The sequence below is a fragment of the Octodon degus genome, unplaced genomic scaffold (genome assembly GCF_000260255.1).
Source record: "Octodon degus isolate 3935 unplaced genomic scaffold, OctDeg1.0 scaffold00073, whole genome shotgun sequence".
In the NCBI taxonomy this organism is placed as follows: Eukaryota; Metazoa; Chordata; class Mammalia; order Rodentia; family Octodontidae; genus Octodon; species Octodon degus.
Genome location: NW_004524649.1, coordinates 5,234,654 through 5,251,862, shown reverse-complemented (window position 1 = coordinate 5,251,862; position 17,209 = coordinate 5,234,654).

Sequence of the window (17,209 nt, the reverse complement as noted above, 5' to 3'; positions counted from 1 at the left end):
ATTAATAAATTTCATAGATTTGGATTTAAGCCAGCCATATATATGTGCACTGTAGTTTTGTTTTGTTTTGTTTTTAATGTATTTGGTACAGGGTCTCATTATGCAGCTTGGACTCATACTGATTCTAGCGCTGGGATTACAGGGTCATCCCACCCAGTCTCAGTGGCTGGCTCAATGCACCCAGGAGTGGGCCTCACATGGTATGTGGTGTAGGGGATCCCTGTGCTTGCCTAAGCAGGAGCTTAGTCCACTGAGCTATCTCGCCGGCCCTGTGTACTGTAGTTTTAAATGGCAATGGGAGTAAAGGATTTTGAAGACTGTGTTTATTGGGAGGATTTTCTTAATAGTTTTGCACTTTTTATAACTTTCAAATTAGAAAGAAATATTCAGTGGTAGAATGTTGATGCTTAAGCACAAAGTCCTGAGTCTGATCTTTCAGTACGAAAAGAAAAAAAAAAAAATCCTCATCCTTATGGAGATTACACTGCATCATTACACCAGTACTCCGCCTCTTGGCCACCTTAACTTTGTCCCTCAGGTAGAAGGTGGGTATATCCATCACAGGTTGGAAACATCAGTTTATATTCCTTAATTTATCAAATACATCTATAATGGCTATTACAGTTTTTAAGTCCACATGGACATACATAGCAGTTTCCTCTGATTTCAACTCTGCATAGGTGAGTAGAAATACGGATTTCCTCCCCCAAAAAATCTAGTTATGCTCTTCAGAGTTCCCACCTAATGTAGACCTCAGTCTCAACAGACTATGTTGAATATATGTGTCTAATCACCCAAAAGCCAAGCATTTATCAGGCTAATCCTTCCAAACTCATCAACTTTAATGGTATCCAGACGGCTTTTCTGGAGAGGGCTCATTAGTTAAAAAAAAAAAAAAAAAAAACCTCAAAATTTCCATGTTCTGTGATTTTACTTACATAGTCAAAAATATAATCAGAGTTTCCTGTCTTCTTGTTTAATAGCCATTTTCTACCCATATAGTGCTTTGAAAAATAGTCAAACAAATGTAAAGAAGATAAATATGGAGCATAAATGAACTACCGCCAACAGAGGTAGGTTGTGTGCATAAAAATGAGTAAGCACCAGAGTTGCAGATTAAGAAACTGAATATGTTGGTGTTTAAAATTAGAATGGCTCCCAAAAGAATTGATAATGCTCCATTTAAGAAAAGAAATGTTTTCAAATCACTCCGCTGACTAGAGAAGTCTGAATCAAAGTCTGAAATTAATAAAAGAATGCAGACAGAGACCCCCAATCATAAATAACAGAGATGATTTGTATGCATATAAAAACCTCCAAGGCCCAGAGGTGTCTATAGTTCTATGGGGAGAATCTAATGAAATGCAAGAAGAAAATGTTAAAAATAGAAATAATGTGCCTGGTAGAAATTCTATTGTCCTATTCTGTGACACAATGACTTGTTTTCTGAAAAAGTAATTTTTCAATTGAGCCCAGGAAAGCATTGTATTCATTGTAAAGTTGTATATTTAGACCTATAGCATGAAAGCTTTGCCTGTCTTTAAAGCTCAATGCTGCCTGGGACTCAGAGTACAAGGACAAAGCTCTATCACATTACTACCTAGACACTACTTGGAACTTCCGGGTAGTTCTCAGTGGCTTCAAGTACTTAGATTGTCAGTAGCACAGGACACAGAAAGTGGAATAGTGAATGTGTGAGGTGTATACATCAAATGTGTGGGAATGTATAGACAGAGAGATAAAGACCCTCGCCGAACATCCTGTTATATTGAAGTCGCTGCAGAACAGTTCCAGGGGAACATAGATTTGTAGTAAACAGCTACAATGCGCAGGTTGCAAGAATTAGAACAGTCTGAGTCTCATTCAAGATCAAAAGGTTCCCTTCTAGACTTTGTGTCAGGAACAGGCTCTGCTGCTGGTGGCAGAAAGATAAAAGGGCACAGTCACCACCACCGGCTCTTTAGTGTTAGAGACGAGAATGGCAAGGGGTAAGTGTTTAATTTGAGCCTGTTCTGACATAGGATGGCCTCGGGCTCCTTGGGCCAATTCAGTGTGGTGCCCGGCTGTGTGGAGGATGTGCCCTCCCCCGACACACACCTGTGCTGGGGATAGGGGACTGCTTTCAGGGTAAGGGCACCTCTGCTGGGGGTGAAGGGGGAAAGGAGGGAGTAACCAAACAGGGGGCCAGGGATAAGTCAGTGAAGGATGAAATCCAGCCCAAATGACTCATCTCTGTTTTCTGGTCCTTCTATTTATTGTATGTATTTATTTTAGGAATAAATAATACCTGCAGGAAAGAAGAGTAAAAAGGCTCGGAAGCAGGGCTTCGACAGCTGGGCTCTTTCCAGCCCACCTACCAGGGCCCTTCGTCCCAGCAGCCGCCCCTGAGCCTTTCCTTACAGATTCTCCAAGCGCAGGTGCAGTCACTCATTCCAAAGGAGTGAGAAAACGGCTCCCCGGCCCTGGCAACCCCTCCGCGGCTCCTCCGGCTCTTCGGTTTCCTCAGGCTGTTCTTCGCTCAGTCCGCAGCCTAGTTAGTCTTAATAGAGGACCTGCCTGCACCCGGGTGACCCAGGCGGCTTCGATTTTTTTTTTTTTTAAGGGTTGGGGTTATTACTTAATGATAATGACTTATTTTACACATTGTCATCTGTTGATGTTTAAAAGATAAGGAGACATTTGTCAGGGTCGGCGCCTGAAGTCCTTAGAGGACTCCGGGAGACCCTGCCAAAACGTTTCCAAACTGAATAGTCATTGGGCCGTCAGATAATTCAGAAACTATTTGTATGAGCTGTTTATCAAATTATTAACCGCACAGATGTTGTTTGGCTGAAGAGCAGCTGAATCCCCTCTCTGGCAGCCGCGGAGACAAAGGTCTCTAGGAATAATTGGAGATGTGCACGGAATATTAAATTAATTTACTGCTCTTAATTCTTATGCAAATTCTGACCTCTGATGGAGCCTATCAATTACCCCGCGCTCAGTGAAAGCGAAGGCGACAGTTTCTTTTCTTCTTCTTCTTCTTTTTTTTTTTTTTTTTAGAACTCGAAAGAGGAAATATTTGCAATAAGCAGGCGGTAGAAGCACCGCGTAACTGGAATTATTTAATTGAATCTCCAAGTTTTCAGGGTGTCCGTAGAGATTAAAAGCCCGTGGTGCAGGGAAGAGTACGGGAGGGGGGCAGAGGGCGGAGGAATTTGTTGGTTTGGCTGCACACCTGCGGGCGGGGGGAACTACAGCGCGCCGGGACAGTTGGAGGCAAATAAAAACAGCTTGCCGGCGGCTTCGGGCCTTGGTGACCGCGGGAGCTGGGGACTGGCGCGGTGCGCTGGATACACCCAATCTGTGCTGCGCGGGTCCGGAGTGCACATGCCTTGGCGGGTCACTTCCTCCACCGCTCCCCGCAAGGTCCCTATTTGAATTCTGGCTTCCTTTTCTTTCTCTTTTAAGTTTAAGGGTTTGAACCAGTCTTTACAAATGCCCCTCTAGAAAAGATCATTGTTGATGTTGTTTTTGTCTTTTGCTGGGAAACCCAAACCCCTACGCCACACTCTCTTCAACTCTAGTGAAATCCCGGGTGGGCCGAAATCAGCTCTAATTGTCCCCTGCGTGGAGTGGTGACACCCACTCTTTTCTCTGAACTGAGCAAACACGCAGGCTTTGTCTGCGCCTGTGGTTTAGGCGCAGGGCGGCTTCTGCGCCCGGGTGGCAGGTTGTAAGGCTAGGTCTCCGCGTCTTTTCATCATCTTTCTAATATGGAAAACCCAATCGGGCGCACAATGTCATCAGCCCCGGCCCGACCTCACAGGGACCTCCGAAGCCCGAGGATGTCGCCAGAGGCCCCCGGCGCCGCCTTTCAGCTCCTCGCGGTCCCCACAAAAGCCAGACGACAATATCAATTAATCATGCAGCGAGCAAACAAGGAGATTTATCCCGCTACAAACAGCCCCACCGAGAGCCGCTGAATGGGCGTGATTAGCATGTGAAAAGCGAGCAAAACTCCGCAGTTCAACAGCTAAAGAGCAATTTGATGGGGCTGGGATGGGGAAATTACTTGATTAGCGTCCGTCGGAGGAGAGCGCGGTGACAGCCCCTCTGCCCGGAATCCTATACCGAAACAAAACGCGCTGATAACCGCGGCGCGCGGAGGGAACGCCGACGAGGATGTGGGGCGCGAAGCCGACACTGACACCCGCACCGAGGTGGGGACAGGAATCGGGGCAACGGGGCTGAGCTGCGGGCCGCCACCAGCGACCCTTTCCGGAGAAGCTTTCTGGCTCGAACGGCACGGTCGCCAGCGTGCGGCGCTCAGGGCTGGGTTGACCTTCGTTCACCGCGCTGCCCCGCCTCTGGCCCTAACAGCCTCAGCGGCGCGCGAGGAAGGAAGCTCCCACCCCAGTGCCGATCTCAGTCTCCTCTTGGGTCCTCAGGGGTGCAGTCCGTGAGCCTCCGTGAGCCCCCAGTGTTCTGGCTCCGCGTCTGTGTCCGGGTGCCCAAGGCGCAGCGGTTTCTCTGAGCAGTTCCGCGCCTCTGTTCGCTCAGGCGGTGAACTTTGTATCCCTGTAAAACCGGTTCTCGCAAAGTTCCCAGTTTTCCTGCCTCTTAGAAAAGCCGCCGCGCTTGGAGTTAGCTCTTGACAAGCCCCTGGTTGCGCCCTCCCCACGCGTGGCAGGGCTGGGGAGCGTAGAGTGGGCAGAGTACGGCACCAGGCAAGGGTGCCACATCCTTGGCGCAGAGACAGCGCATAGCCGGACCCTCCCCGGCCTGGTGGGCTACGCCCTCGGCTTGCTCTGGATCCCAACATGCAGGGTCTGGTTTGACGGTGGGTGAAGGTAGGCGTTGCGGTTCCTTTCCAGACCTAGGGAACAGCGCCCAAGATTTTTGGCCCAGATTTGGGTCTGGGTAAGCTTAGATCTCACGGGTAGGCTTTTATTTGCGGGAAAGCGTGACCTAGAGAAGCGCTGAAGAGGGGCGCGGCCGAGGTGCCTCAGGGCAAGCCTGGTGGAAAGGGAAAGCAAGCTGAAGCCTTCTACCCTCATCGCTCAGTTTTGTGAGAACCAACGTCTTCCCATCAACCGACGCCCTCGCCCGGAGCTAAACTCTGTGCCCACTCAAAAGAAGGGAACGTACTTTCCCACTCTGGGCGCGCCTGGAACCTTCCCTCTGGACGTGTACCTATAGCACCCTCCTCACTGGCTCCTCCCTGAGCCAAGGGAGGAGAAGACTGGGTCCCTGTCCCCCTAGGCCTCACCATCTGGCTCTCGGTTCCTAGGTACGAGCAAGTCTTACAAGACACACCTGAGTAGGGAGCACCGGGGAGCCCCCCAGGACCTGACCTTCAGCATGCCCCGGCGAGGGGCAATCTAACTGACCCTGAAGGACAAGAATACCACGATTTGTACGACAGTTTTCCCCGTCCTGCGCTGTTGTAGTTATCCTTATCCTGTGACACAAAAGAACAAGGACCAAGGACTCAACTCTTAGTTATATATATTTTAAGGGAGTTGTGTAGATTGCCCCCATCCAGCTGGACAGTTGTCACTACAGCAGCGTCAATTAAGCCACAGCAAGTGGTCGACTTCAAAAGATTTAAATCTTTCTGAAACGTCTCTGGCTGGCCGCCGCTAGCCTTCTTCTTTCTCCCTCCGGACTCATTGCTTCGACTGTGCCTGAGCGTCGGCTTGGCGCGGGTGGTGAGGGCAGAAAGGCCTGCAGGGTGCACCGCGAAGCAGAGCGCAGCAGCGAAGCAGAGCGCAGCGGCACCCCCGCTTCACCCTCTGCGCTGAGACCTGGGACCCAAGACCATGGAGGGCGCATGCTCGCGCCTCGGGGCCCCAGATCCGCAGCGGTTTCCAAACTCACAAACTGAAGGCAACCAAAAAATCTGTCCTCTGGCGCACCGGCCTGTCTCTCGCTGCTCAACACTATCGCGCCGGGTGGCTCGAAGCACATCCTCGGGGTGGCTGGGGCCGTGCATTTTAATTCCAAAGCCAAATGGTGGAATCGTCTCAAAGTTGGCAGGCGGAGGGGGCGGTGGCAAGGAACAATGTGGCTGGATGTCTTTGCTAGCGGGGTGGCAACGCTGTTCCCACCAATAGCGACTGCTCGGGGCTGGCTTTGTAGTTATTTTTACAAGTTCTGCCCAGTGCCAGTCATATTGCCCTGAAAAGCAAGAGAGGCCGCTGCAATTTATTCCAATGGGCGGTTTTTAAGAAGCTGGCAATTTGAACCGGCTGGGTGTTATTTAGTGCAGTATGAAATCAAATGATCCTATTTCTCAAATAACAGTGTCTGTGAGGAGAAGTGAATCCTCTGAAAGGGTAATTGTCTGCTGATGGTGTTTCCCATTATCCCGATCTTGGCCTAAATGATGTTCGGCAGCAGGGCGGAGACTCGGGGTGAAATCAATGCGTGCCGACTGCTGGCTCGCGCTCTGGTCGCAGAGGCCGCGCTGCCCATATCCCAACGCGTCTGCGAACAATGCCACCGAAGCGCCAGCGGTTTGGACGTCATTTTTGCAGATTTCTTCCGAAATCATCAGCCTTGAGGGATCTCGTGGATACAAAGAATAAAACTAACTCTTCCTCCTCTCTTCATTTTGGGAATGGTTTCTATTCTGGCACCCTTTATTATCAGGTGGCAGATTGACTATAATATGAGATGAAACCTAGTTGGCACTTGTCATGTTCCATATCCCTACGTTAACATTGAGAGCGTGGAGCCTTTCTTTCCAAGGACACACTTGTGTTTGGGACTTTTTTAGTAGGATTTCCGGTTTCTTTTAATTCCAGGGAAGGCTTTGTGTCCAATGAGGCACATATTGTTTAGGCTATCTTCTGTCTGTGTGTGTGTGTGTGTGTGTGTGTGTGTGTGTGTGTGATCTTTGGTGGTCACAAGCAAAGTTGACCCTAGACTTTTAAATTGGCCCCAGACTTTTAAATTGTCCCATGCGGATTTGGCCACATTTCATGTAGAACCAAACCTACGGGTCAGTCTGTGTCTAAGATAAGCACCAGGCCCGGCTGGGTGTAAATGGAAGGACTCGTAATCTGCAGCACTGTGATGCATGCGGATGGAGCATGGGTGCACAGATAGGACCCAGACCTGCCTCTCTTCTACTTTCAGCTGCAGAGAAAGCCTTACCCCCTAAACTCTCTGCAGTTACTGTAGGACACCTTGAAGAGAGCGGCTTCCATAGAGCCCTAGTGTCCCAGGTCTAAGCTACATCGGCCAGGGGCGTCTTGCAGCTTCTGCCTCTTAATCTAAGGTTGAGCCTTGGAATTGATGGGTGGCTTGTTTCTGCTCTAGCTAGGCAAGCTCCTTTTCATTCTCTGGGTATTTCGAGAGTTTATAATGTGTGTCTACATCTGAGCACATACATATCTAAGCTTGCATACATATGCACAAACACCTAGGCATAAAGGTCTCACACAGTGCCCTTCATTTATAAGCTCATTTGGCTGCTCCTGATGGGTCCCTCTTCTCTGGTGGTACAGTACTTCCAAGTCGCCCAGGAAACAGGAAGAAACCATCATTTCTGCATACTCAAGGAGTTGGTCCTAGGAAGGCTCCTTCCCTTTCTGCTGGGAGATTCAGCCATGCACCTAGTCCCCAAGCAGTGGTCACTCGGCAGTTTTGGCCCCTTCCCCAGCCTCAGCCGCAGGCTAGCTTGTGGTGTGGTTTCAGCTCACCCGCTCCTGGATGCCATTTCCTGGCTGAAAATCCAACGAGGGTACGGCCTGGTCGTGATGCTTCAATGTTCACCTGCCAGTTCTGGGTCTGAACAAACCCCCTAGTGCAGTTTCTTAGGGCCATGAGGGATGGTCTTGACCCCAGGTAGCCCACTTACCCGGCTGTTAAGCTCGTCAATGACATCACAAAATAAGAGGCTACCTGCCCTGTGTCCTGCCAGCCAGCGCTCAGCATAGGCAGGAGCCACCTACCTCTCTGGGGCACCAGAGGTGGCAGGGACCTTGTGGGGACAGAGACCTTTCTCTTCTCCGGAGGAAGGGCTGGCCACACCCCACTCTCCCCAGACTCTGCACCATGAGTTTTGCAGGAGGGGTATCTCCTCCTTCCGCAACCACAGCCTCTACTGCGACACTAAACACCCATTCACCACCCCCACGTGCCTACCGCTCAGCCAGAGTGAGCCCCGCTGGGGGAACAGAGGAGCATTAGGTGGCCCCTGCACGATCTCGGTCCGGTCCCCAGGAAAACCCCTCGGAGTCAAGGTGCACGGGGGGCGGGGCCCAGGCCCGGCGCCCCCTCTTCGCGGGGCTTTCCGGGATGCCAGAAACTCTCCAAACCTCTTCCCACACCTGGGGTTATTGTCAGGGCCCCTCGGCTCACCCTTCTGGCGGATCAAACCCCAGCGACGCAGTGCCCAAGCCTCCAGTCCCCTCGGCGAGTCACAGTCCCCAGCCCTCCCCAGCCCCACTGACCTCGGGAAGGCGCGGACCGCTGCTCAAGCCCTGCCAGGCGCGGTGCACAGCGAGCCGGCTGGGCGTGCAGCCAGACCTGCCGGTCGGCGGCCACCCGTTCAGCCGGGGCTCAGAGTTCCCTCCCCCACGCCTTATAATTTAATCACATGCGATATTAAATGATCAAGCTGCTCATTAATCATCACGCGAGGTACTGGGACTGCTCGAGCTCCTGCGTGTTTGGACAGCGGAGCGCCGTCTGCGGGGCTCTGCGCGTTTGGTTTGGTCTGGGGGATGGGGCTCCCTCACCATTCCTGAGATACCCATGGGGCCTATCGCCTGCAAAAGCACCTTCCAAAGCTCAGGCTGGGCTGCAGAGTTTGGTACAGAGCGTGCCCCTAACCCAAAGCATCCCGCCAGGCCTCCTTTTGTTTATATTCGGATTTGGAGCTTAGTGATTATGATTAAAGCAGCCAGCTAATTTTTCAGGAGCGCGAATTTGATGGGAATCTGAGTCTTTGCACCTAGGGTAGAGGGTTCCTGAAGCACTTGATACAGCTAATTTCTGAAGTTATTTCAAAGGATAACAAATGGAAAGAAAAAAAATAAAGAAAATTTTCAATTAAATGCCTGGTTTGGGGGTCTTTGTTTCTAAAATAACCCCAAAGCTTCACTCTAAAGTTGTTAAAAGTTGGTTTTACTTCCTAGGACTCTTTTAAAATGGTTAAGCGAATTAAAATTAAGTTCTTACAGTTTCTTAGGGGTGGGTCCATCGGGCTCCTGCTCCCCAGCAGATCCACAAACAAAGAGAAGGAATCTGCCAGCCAACATCTTTGTAAAAATACATAGTTTGGAATTAGTCTTTGGAAGAAATGCAACTCCCACTCCCATTCTCAGCCTCTTCCCACCTCAGCATCAACCCACACAACATGAAACAGCCAGCTAGTTTCTGAAGAGAACTGCTACCAGTCTGGCTACTTGGCAAGCAAAGTTTTCTGAACAAATATTAGATCTAATCAGTTTGAAAAATGTAAACTAAAAACAAACTGCCCAGGGCCTATTCAAAAATCCTTAATCACTAAACTGCATTTAGTTTCCTACCTGAATATGTGATCAACTTAATAAGCAAATAAACACACAAATCCTGACCCCTGGTTGTGTTTTATCACAGAATATCATCAATAATATTAAATGTGTCCTAGACTATTCATATTTTCTCTCTGAAGAGTCTGTTGTCTGCATTTTTCTACTCTGCTCCCTAACACAAAGAGATAGGCATCAAAACTCTACACACACACACACACACACACACACACACTCCCAGACAGCTAGGTGAAATTCATAAGTCCTATAGAAGGTGGGGGGTGTAATATGGTGCAGGGTTTTTTCATAAACCAATAGAGAAAAAAAAACTTGACTGTCTTTATTCAGGCAGTTCATGCCCACACCTGGTCTGAAATGACAGGGACCTTTGTTGTCATGAAATAAGTGATGACTGCCCATCCCAGGAGCTCTTTTGAGGTAGAATGGACCATTAGCAATGCAAGCTAAGAATAATCACTAGCTCCAACAACATAACTGAGTTACCAAGCATGCCTTGGTCATTATCTACTGAAAAGTAGTCTCAAGATCAAGATTGTGGGGCTGGTAAAATAGCTCAGTGGATTAAAGTGCCTGCAAGCAGGTGTAGGGGCCAGGGGTTCAATCCCTGGGGTGTGCCCTGCCAGCCCCCCCCCCCCAAGGGCATGCTGAGATGGCAATTGGGACTGGGTGTGGTAGAGCACTGGGTGCCTGTAATCCCAGCTCCTGGGAGGCTGTAAACAGGCAGATCACTATGAGTTGGATCTAGTAGTGAGACCCTGAACACCCTGTAGACCCTTCCCTAAAATTAAAAAAAAAAAAATCAAGATTATATGGGAAGCTTTGAAAAAAAATAAACATAGAGTTTGGAAACAGCAAAGATGGAATCCATTTATTTTTCTTCACTTTTTTGGTCTCTCATTGGAGAGACTTTCATTGGATGGCAGAGTGAGGGATGAGATACCAACATCCCTTGAGGCTTAGAAAAGCTGGAGCCCTGGTTCATGACTTACATACAGTAAAAGCAAGAACCTATATTTTTTGACTCCTAGTCCAGTGATCTTTCCAAGCCCTGTCTGTTGAGGTGGCTGGCATAAAAACTTTTGATTGGTTCTCTTTTGTCAGCTCTCCTCTTATTGCACAATATTGCAGTTACAGTACACAGTATTTAACCACATTCCAATCTAGGCATTGCTGTGACAATATCTTCTACAGCTAACTCTAAAGTCAGTTGACTTCAAGTAAGACACTGTATTCCTTGCATCTCCAAAGGCTTTAAAAGAAACAATATGTTTTCTGGAGATGAATTTCTGCAGCCTACCACATATTTGTCACCCCTGCAATCACAACCCTTTGCTGTGTCCATGCATGCACACACATGTACACAAAGAGCAGAGAAGGAAGAGTGGAGGGAGGGAGCCAAGATCCTCCATGTATATCAAAATTTTCACACATTCAGACTTTTATATGAAAGGGCACAGTGTCTGCATACAAGTAATGCAATCCTACTATATACTTTTTGGGGAAGGGGATAGAGCCCAGGGTCTTAAGCAGACTAGGCACATACTATATACCCATCTTACATATGTGAAATCATTTCTAAATTCTTTATGATATCTAATACAATGTAAAAGTTATATGTCTTAGTCACCTTCTTGGTGCCAAGACACAATACCATATATCCACATTATAAAAGAAGAGAGGGTCACTTTGGTGTTTAGAGGATTCCTTCCATGGATAACTGGCTCCAAGGCAGGAACAGCATAGCAGCAGCAGCTGTCTGGTGGAAGACAGTTGCTCACGTCTTGGCAGCCAGGAAGCAGAGTGAGAAGGGAGGTGGAGGGGGATGCATTCGTGCAGGCCACCTCCTAGTGAACAGCCTCTAACCAGGCCCCACCTTCTAACAACACAAGCAGCTGCTGTACTTATTTGTGGGTGAATCCACTGATAAATATAGCATCCCATGATCCCACCACCTTTGAACAGCCCCACCTCTGACCTCTGAGAGTCTTGGGGGACATTTATGCATGATGTATGGCTTCACTGAATGATAGTGAAGACACATACATGAGGTCTCAGAATCTAGCCATTAAAAACAGGCTGGACCACTGACTGGTGCAGGACTATATGGTCAGAAAGGCCACCCTGACCACTCGCTCTCTCCCAAAGGGACATCCTGTAGAAGAAGCAAGACTAGCACGTGTGGATGGAGCACTAACCCTAGCAGGAGAGATTCCAAGAGCATCACCCTACTCACTGCCTTGGATCTTCTCTGCAACCAGGAGAGCAAGGCACCCGTACCAACATGGGGGTATAAGAGAAAACCAGACACAGCAAGGTGAAGTCATCACACAGTTTGTAAGTGGAGGCAGTAGTGTACCACACAGGCGAGGCACCTGAGTTAAAATTCTCCATATTGGTTTTTAACTGCCTGTCAAGGACACAACAATAAGTGCCTGCTGGAGGAAGGAGGAGGCTCAGTGTGGCTTCCCCAGTGAGGTGCCAGGACTGAATGAAACCAACATCTCTCTACAAAGACCCATGGATAATCATAGACAATGAAGAGCAGAGCATTCCATAACAGCTGCCTTGTCACCTTGTAAACAGAAACTATGAAGCTGTCAAATTAAATGGCATTTATTATGCAAAATTCTTTGGTTTCAACCTGCCAGTGAGTGGGTGGGAACAGACGGCCTAGAGTGGCCCTTTGTTTGCAACCCTTGCAGTTAGGAGTACTTGTTGAACCCGGATGAGAAGTGCATCCAAGTGGCATTATGAAATCCACTGCATGATTTTAGAGGGGAACCTTGGCACTAAAGGATTGTGCACTTGTGATGCAGCACCTACAGCCTGCCTCTCACGCACCCAGGCGCAAGGGGCTGCCAGACACCTCTGGCTGGCACAATGAGCCACAGTGTAGTCCCTCAGGGACAAAAGGGTACAGGACTCACTGCCTGGAACCTATCACCTCTGAAGAATCTACTTTCATCTCAAAATGCATAATCCTGGAGACCTGTTAGAAGCATAAATTCACTGACCTCAGTGGAAATTATAGGTATGCAAGAGATGTGAGACAGAGAGCATGTCATCCCAGGACTCAGGAGCCTGCAGCAGGAGGCTCATCACATATTCAAGGCATCTTAGGCTACACAGTAGTTCAAGGCCAACCTGAACTACACAGTGAAACCCTGTCTCAAAAAACAAAACAGAGGCTGGGGATAAAGCTCAGTAGCACAAGCTCCTGCTTGGCAAGCACAATGTCCTGAGTTCCATTTCCAGTACCAAAGCAAAACAAAATAAAAGCAGTGACACAGAGTAAGTTCAGCTCATTTAATTGCTGTCATTAGCAAGTGGCATTATACTATTTTATTATTCTCTTTTTGCTGTTTTTGGTGGGGTTTTTTTGTATTTTTTTAGGGAAGGGTCTACAGGGTGTTCAAGGTCTCACTACTAGATCGGACTCGTAGTGATCCGCCTGTTTACAGCCTCCCAAGAGCTGGGATTACAGGCATGCGCCACCATGCCCAGTCTCAATTGCCAACTCAGCATGCCCTTAAGGCAGGGCTGGCATGGCAGGCCTGGGTATTGAACCCCCAGCCCCTGCACCTGCTTGCGGGTGTATTAATCTGCTGAGCTATTTGGCCAGCCCTCTTTTCACTATTATTAGCTTTCATAAAACTCAGCTTTTCCCATGTACTAGTTGCTGCTTTGCATGATATGAAATGAGGAAATTAATGTTTTCATTTTATTTATTGAAATTTATACCCAACTCATTCCATTAAGTTAGCTATAACAAGCGTTTTTAAGGAAAATACTCCTGGTAACCTCATGTTTTCCTGTATTAGTCAGAGATTTCCAGAGAAACACACACACACACACACACACACACACACACACACGAGGATAGTTTAAGAAATGACTCATGAGATTGTGAAGAATCACATTTAATTTAAAGGACCCCATAAAGCTTGGAGCTCGAGTGGCTCTATGAGAACTATGCCAATTGCTTCTGAGAGCAGTGTTCCCAGTGGCTCAGTTACCTTCATCAGTCCTGCCTCCTACAGGCCCCATCAAAGGCCCAGCCTCCAACCCATGAACCCTCGGACAGGACACTCACATTATATCCAGGCCACAGCACCCTCCAGGACACAGGTGGCTCTCAGCCAGTCAACTAATGGACCTAACTGGAAGAGACCTCCACAGTACCCTCTGGACCTTCAAACGAGTGCGCCATGCCTAGCCAAGTAGACAGAGAGAATGAACCATTACACTTCCCTTTTGACCCCATCACCTCCCACCTAGGGCAGCACCTCACCTTCTAGTTGCTGTCTTTCCACTTCCTGGGGACTTGTATCTCCATCCCCTGGTATATCTCCCACTCCTGTGTTTATCCATCTTTTCACTTTAGATCTGCATTGTTCAACACAGTAGCTACCAGCTCTGTGTAACCTCTTAAGTTTAAATTTGAATTATTAAAGTTAATTAAATTAAAAATTCAGTTTCTCAGTTGCAATATCACATTCAATTGCTCAGTATTTGTGTCTGGTGGCTATCATATTGGGTAGTACACACTGAAACATTTCCCTCATTGCAAAAAAGTTTATTGGATACATCTGTTCTAGATGGTTCTACACAGTGTCCTGGCTTTCATTATTTACACCTCTTTCCTCAGATATTCACACTTAATCTTCCTGTTCTAGATTTGCAGTCTCTCTTACCATCTGAATAGGCATATGAATCCTCACTGAGAGTTTTGTGGAAACACAGTTTGATGTAGCTGTATACTACTAACACAAGCATAAATACTCAATAGTGGAAGGGGTTACATAAGCAGATACGATAGCACAGCCTCCCCATCTATCTCCTATGATTGATTCCTCTCTACTTCCAAAGCTTAGGATACAAAGGCTACTACTGCTAGACAGTGATTACAAATTAGATATTTTCTAATGCTCATATCTATTATGAGTTGGATTATGTCTTCTCTAACATACACACTTTGAAGTCCTAACACCCAGTACCTCATAATGCAACCTTATTTGGAAATAGAGGTATTGTAGATGTGATTAGTTAAAATAAGGTGATACAGGAAGAGGATGGGTCCTAATCCCATAGGATTGGTACTTTCCTATTAATCAGTGTTTTTTGTTTTGTTTTGTCTTGTTTTGATTTTTTTTTTTTTTTTTTTGCGGAACCGGGGATTGAACTCAGGCCTTTGCGCTTGCCAGGCAAGCGCTTATTCTACTGAGCCATCTCCCCGGCCCCATATTAATCAGTATTGAAGCTGTCTCATTGATATTTGTTTCTCAATAAAATTAAAAAAGAAAGGATTGGTACTTTTATAAAAAGGAGACATTTGGGGACACACACAGGGAGAACACTATAGAGTGGCAATGCGGAGGCTAGGGTGATATGTCTACAACCAAGGAACACCAAAGGCCGCATGTAAACTACCAGCAGCAAAGAGCAGCATGGATTATGTTCTTCCTCATCTCTCTTAGAGAGAATCAACTCTGCCAATGCCTTGATCTTGACCTAGCTTCCAGAATCATAACACACAAAAAAAAAATCCTCTTATTTAAGCCACCCAGAGAATGGCACTTTGTATAGCAGTCCTGACAAATTAATACAATATCCAATCTGTTAGTTGATGAGCTAACCCTACCTGATTAAGTAAAAAATAAATAAAATAAATTGCATGGTGTTTACATTTAACATTTTTTACATGTTCACTCTTAAACCTGACTTGTGGGCTGAGACAGTGGCTTTCCTTGCCCTTTGCCTAATAGGACTATTAGGAACCTATACTCTGAATTAAGATCATGAATATTACATAGAAATATTACACTAAAAGTAGAGCTGTTATAGAAATTGGCTCTGATAACATAGAAGAAATGAAGAAAAATATTAGAAGAGATTGCCCTAGAAAATTAACTATTCAAAGTGAGGAATTCTGAATTTATTAAGTCTGTCAACATTTAGAATGCATAATTTCAGAATAACTATCTAGAAATATTCCTTTTGTTTGCTGTGTGTTGTGGTTAATGAAAGGATCTTCCATCCAGATCCATCATGTTGTTAATGAAACAACTACCAAATGCAACTTTAATTGTTTTACATTATCTACTTATTATTGAATTATATTTAACTTTAGGCTTTCCTACAGTGTGCTAATAATTGGGTTGCTAAATGAGTGCTTCACCTGCTTATTCTGTGCTATTTCCTGAAAATTATTAGAAAATAGTTATATTAATTGTCTGGGGATTGTTTTCCCTTACAAACCCAATCTGTGGAGGTGAGGTTAACTAAAATATCCTAAAACTGTAATGTATTTTCTTTTGCCAGGTTTGTAGCATAATTTTGATTATACTAAAATCAATAAAAGAAAGTTCTGTACTGTACTTCAAAATCAATTGGTATAATGATTTGATAGGAAAACTATGTGAAAGTCACACTAGTGCTACCTTTAGGCCTGGCAAGAGACCCTGTCTTAGTCTTTATATATTAGAGGTGTATTCCGACCTTTCTCTAGCCACTCCTCAGCAGGGAAGGAGGCGCAGTGCCAGGACCTTGCCCATGAGAGCTCACACATACATACATACATACACACACACACACACACACACACACACCCTCCTAAAACATACAGAGAGTGGCCCAGACATGCCATGAGCACAGGGGCCCACACTGCTCGCTTTCTAAGCCCTCACAGAGCTCTTTCCTGGGTGACTCCTGCAGGGGACCTCAGTGGCATCCACCCTGTCTAGAGAGCAGGCTGAGGCAGGCCTGTGGGCAGAGCTAAGACTGGTGGGCTGGGAGCAGGAATGGCACACATACCGTGTCATGAGTGAGGTCCTGTTCACACAGGACACACTGTGCGAGGACAAGGAAAGGCGCCCACCCTGGGTTTCCAGGTTCTTCGGAAGGTGCATTGGCCAAGATAAGAGCGGAGAACCCATTTCCTTAGTTTGTGATCTCAATTTGTACATTTAGCATTGAGGCAAATGGCACCTGGGATTCTATTTGGGGCCTGGCTCTAGACCTGGCAAGGTGAAGGAAGGCTAAGGGATCATAATTTTATATTCTCTATGGTTCCATTCCTCCTGCTAAGGATCCTCAGATTACTAGCTTAAATCACACCTTGCACATAAGATGAGTGTAACGAACGGCTGAGAAAAGAAACCAAAAGACCTGAAGAAGCGAAGGGACTGAAGCGCAGGTTTGGGGCATGTGTTCTATGTGTTCCGTGTTCTGGTGAGCTTTCGTAAAGCAGCTTCTTGGGGCTGGGGAGATGGCTCAGTGGAATAAGCCCCAGGGCCTGAGTTCAATCCTCGATTCCGCAAAAAAAAAAAAAAAAAAAAAAAAAAAAACACCAAAACGCTGTCCCTTTGAGGGATCAGGCCTTGCAGGGCGACCCGCACGTGGAGCAGGGGTAGCTGCAGGAACCCAGGAATGATGCCTGGGAGGTCCTCGAAGGCCTGGTAGACGCCTCTCACCCCACTGGACCATTAAACACCTCCTCTGGGGTTTGTGCACCTGCTCAGGGGTGTAAGCTGGGGAATACTCTAAGGTTGTCAGTGCTGGTGGGAAAATAAGCTTATCAGTACCTAGGACGAAAGGAAGGAAAAGGAGAAAAGAAGCAATTTTTCAAGAATGCACGGTGAGGGCTGGAGAGATGGCTCAGTAGAATAAGTGCTTGTCTGGCA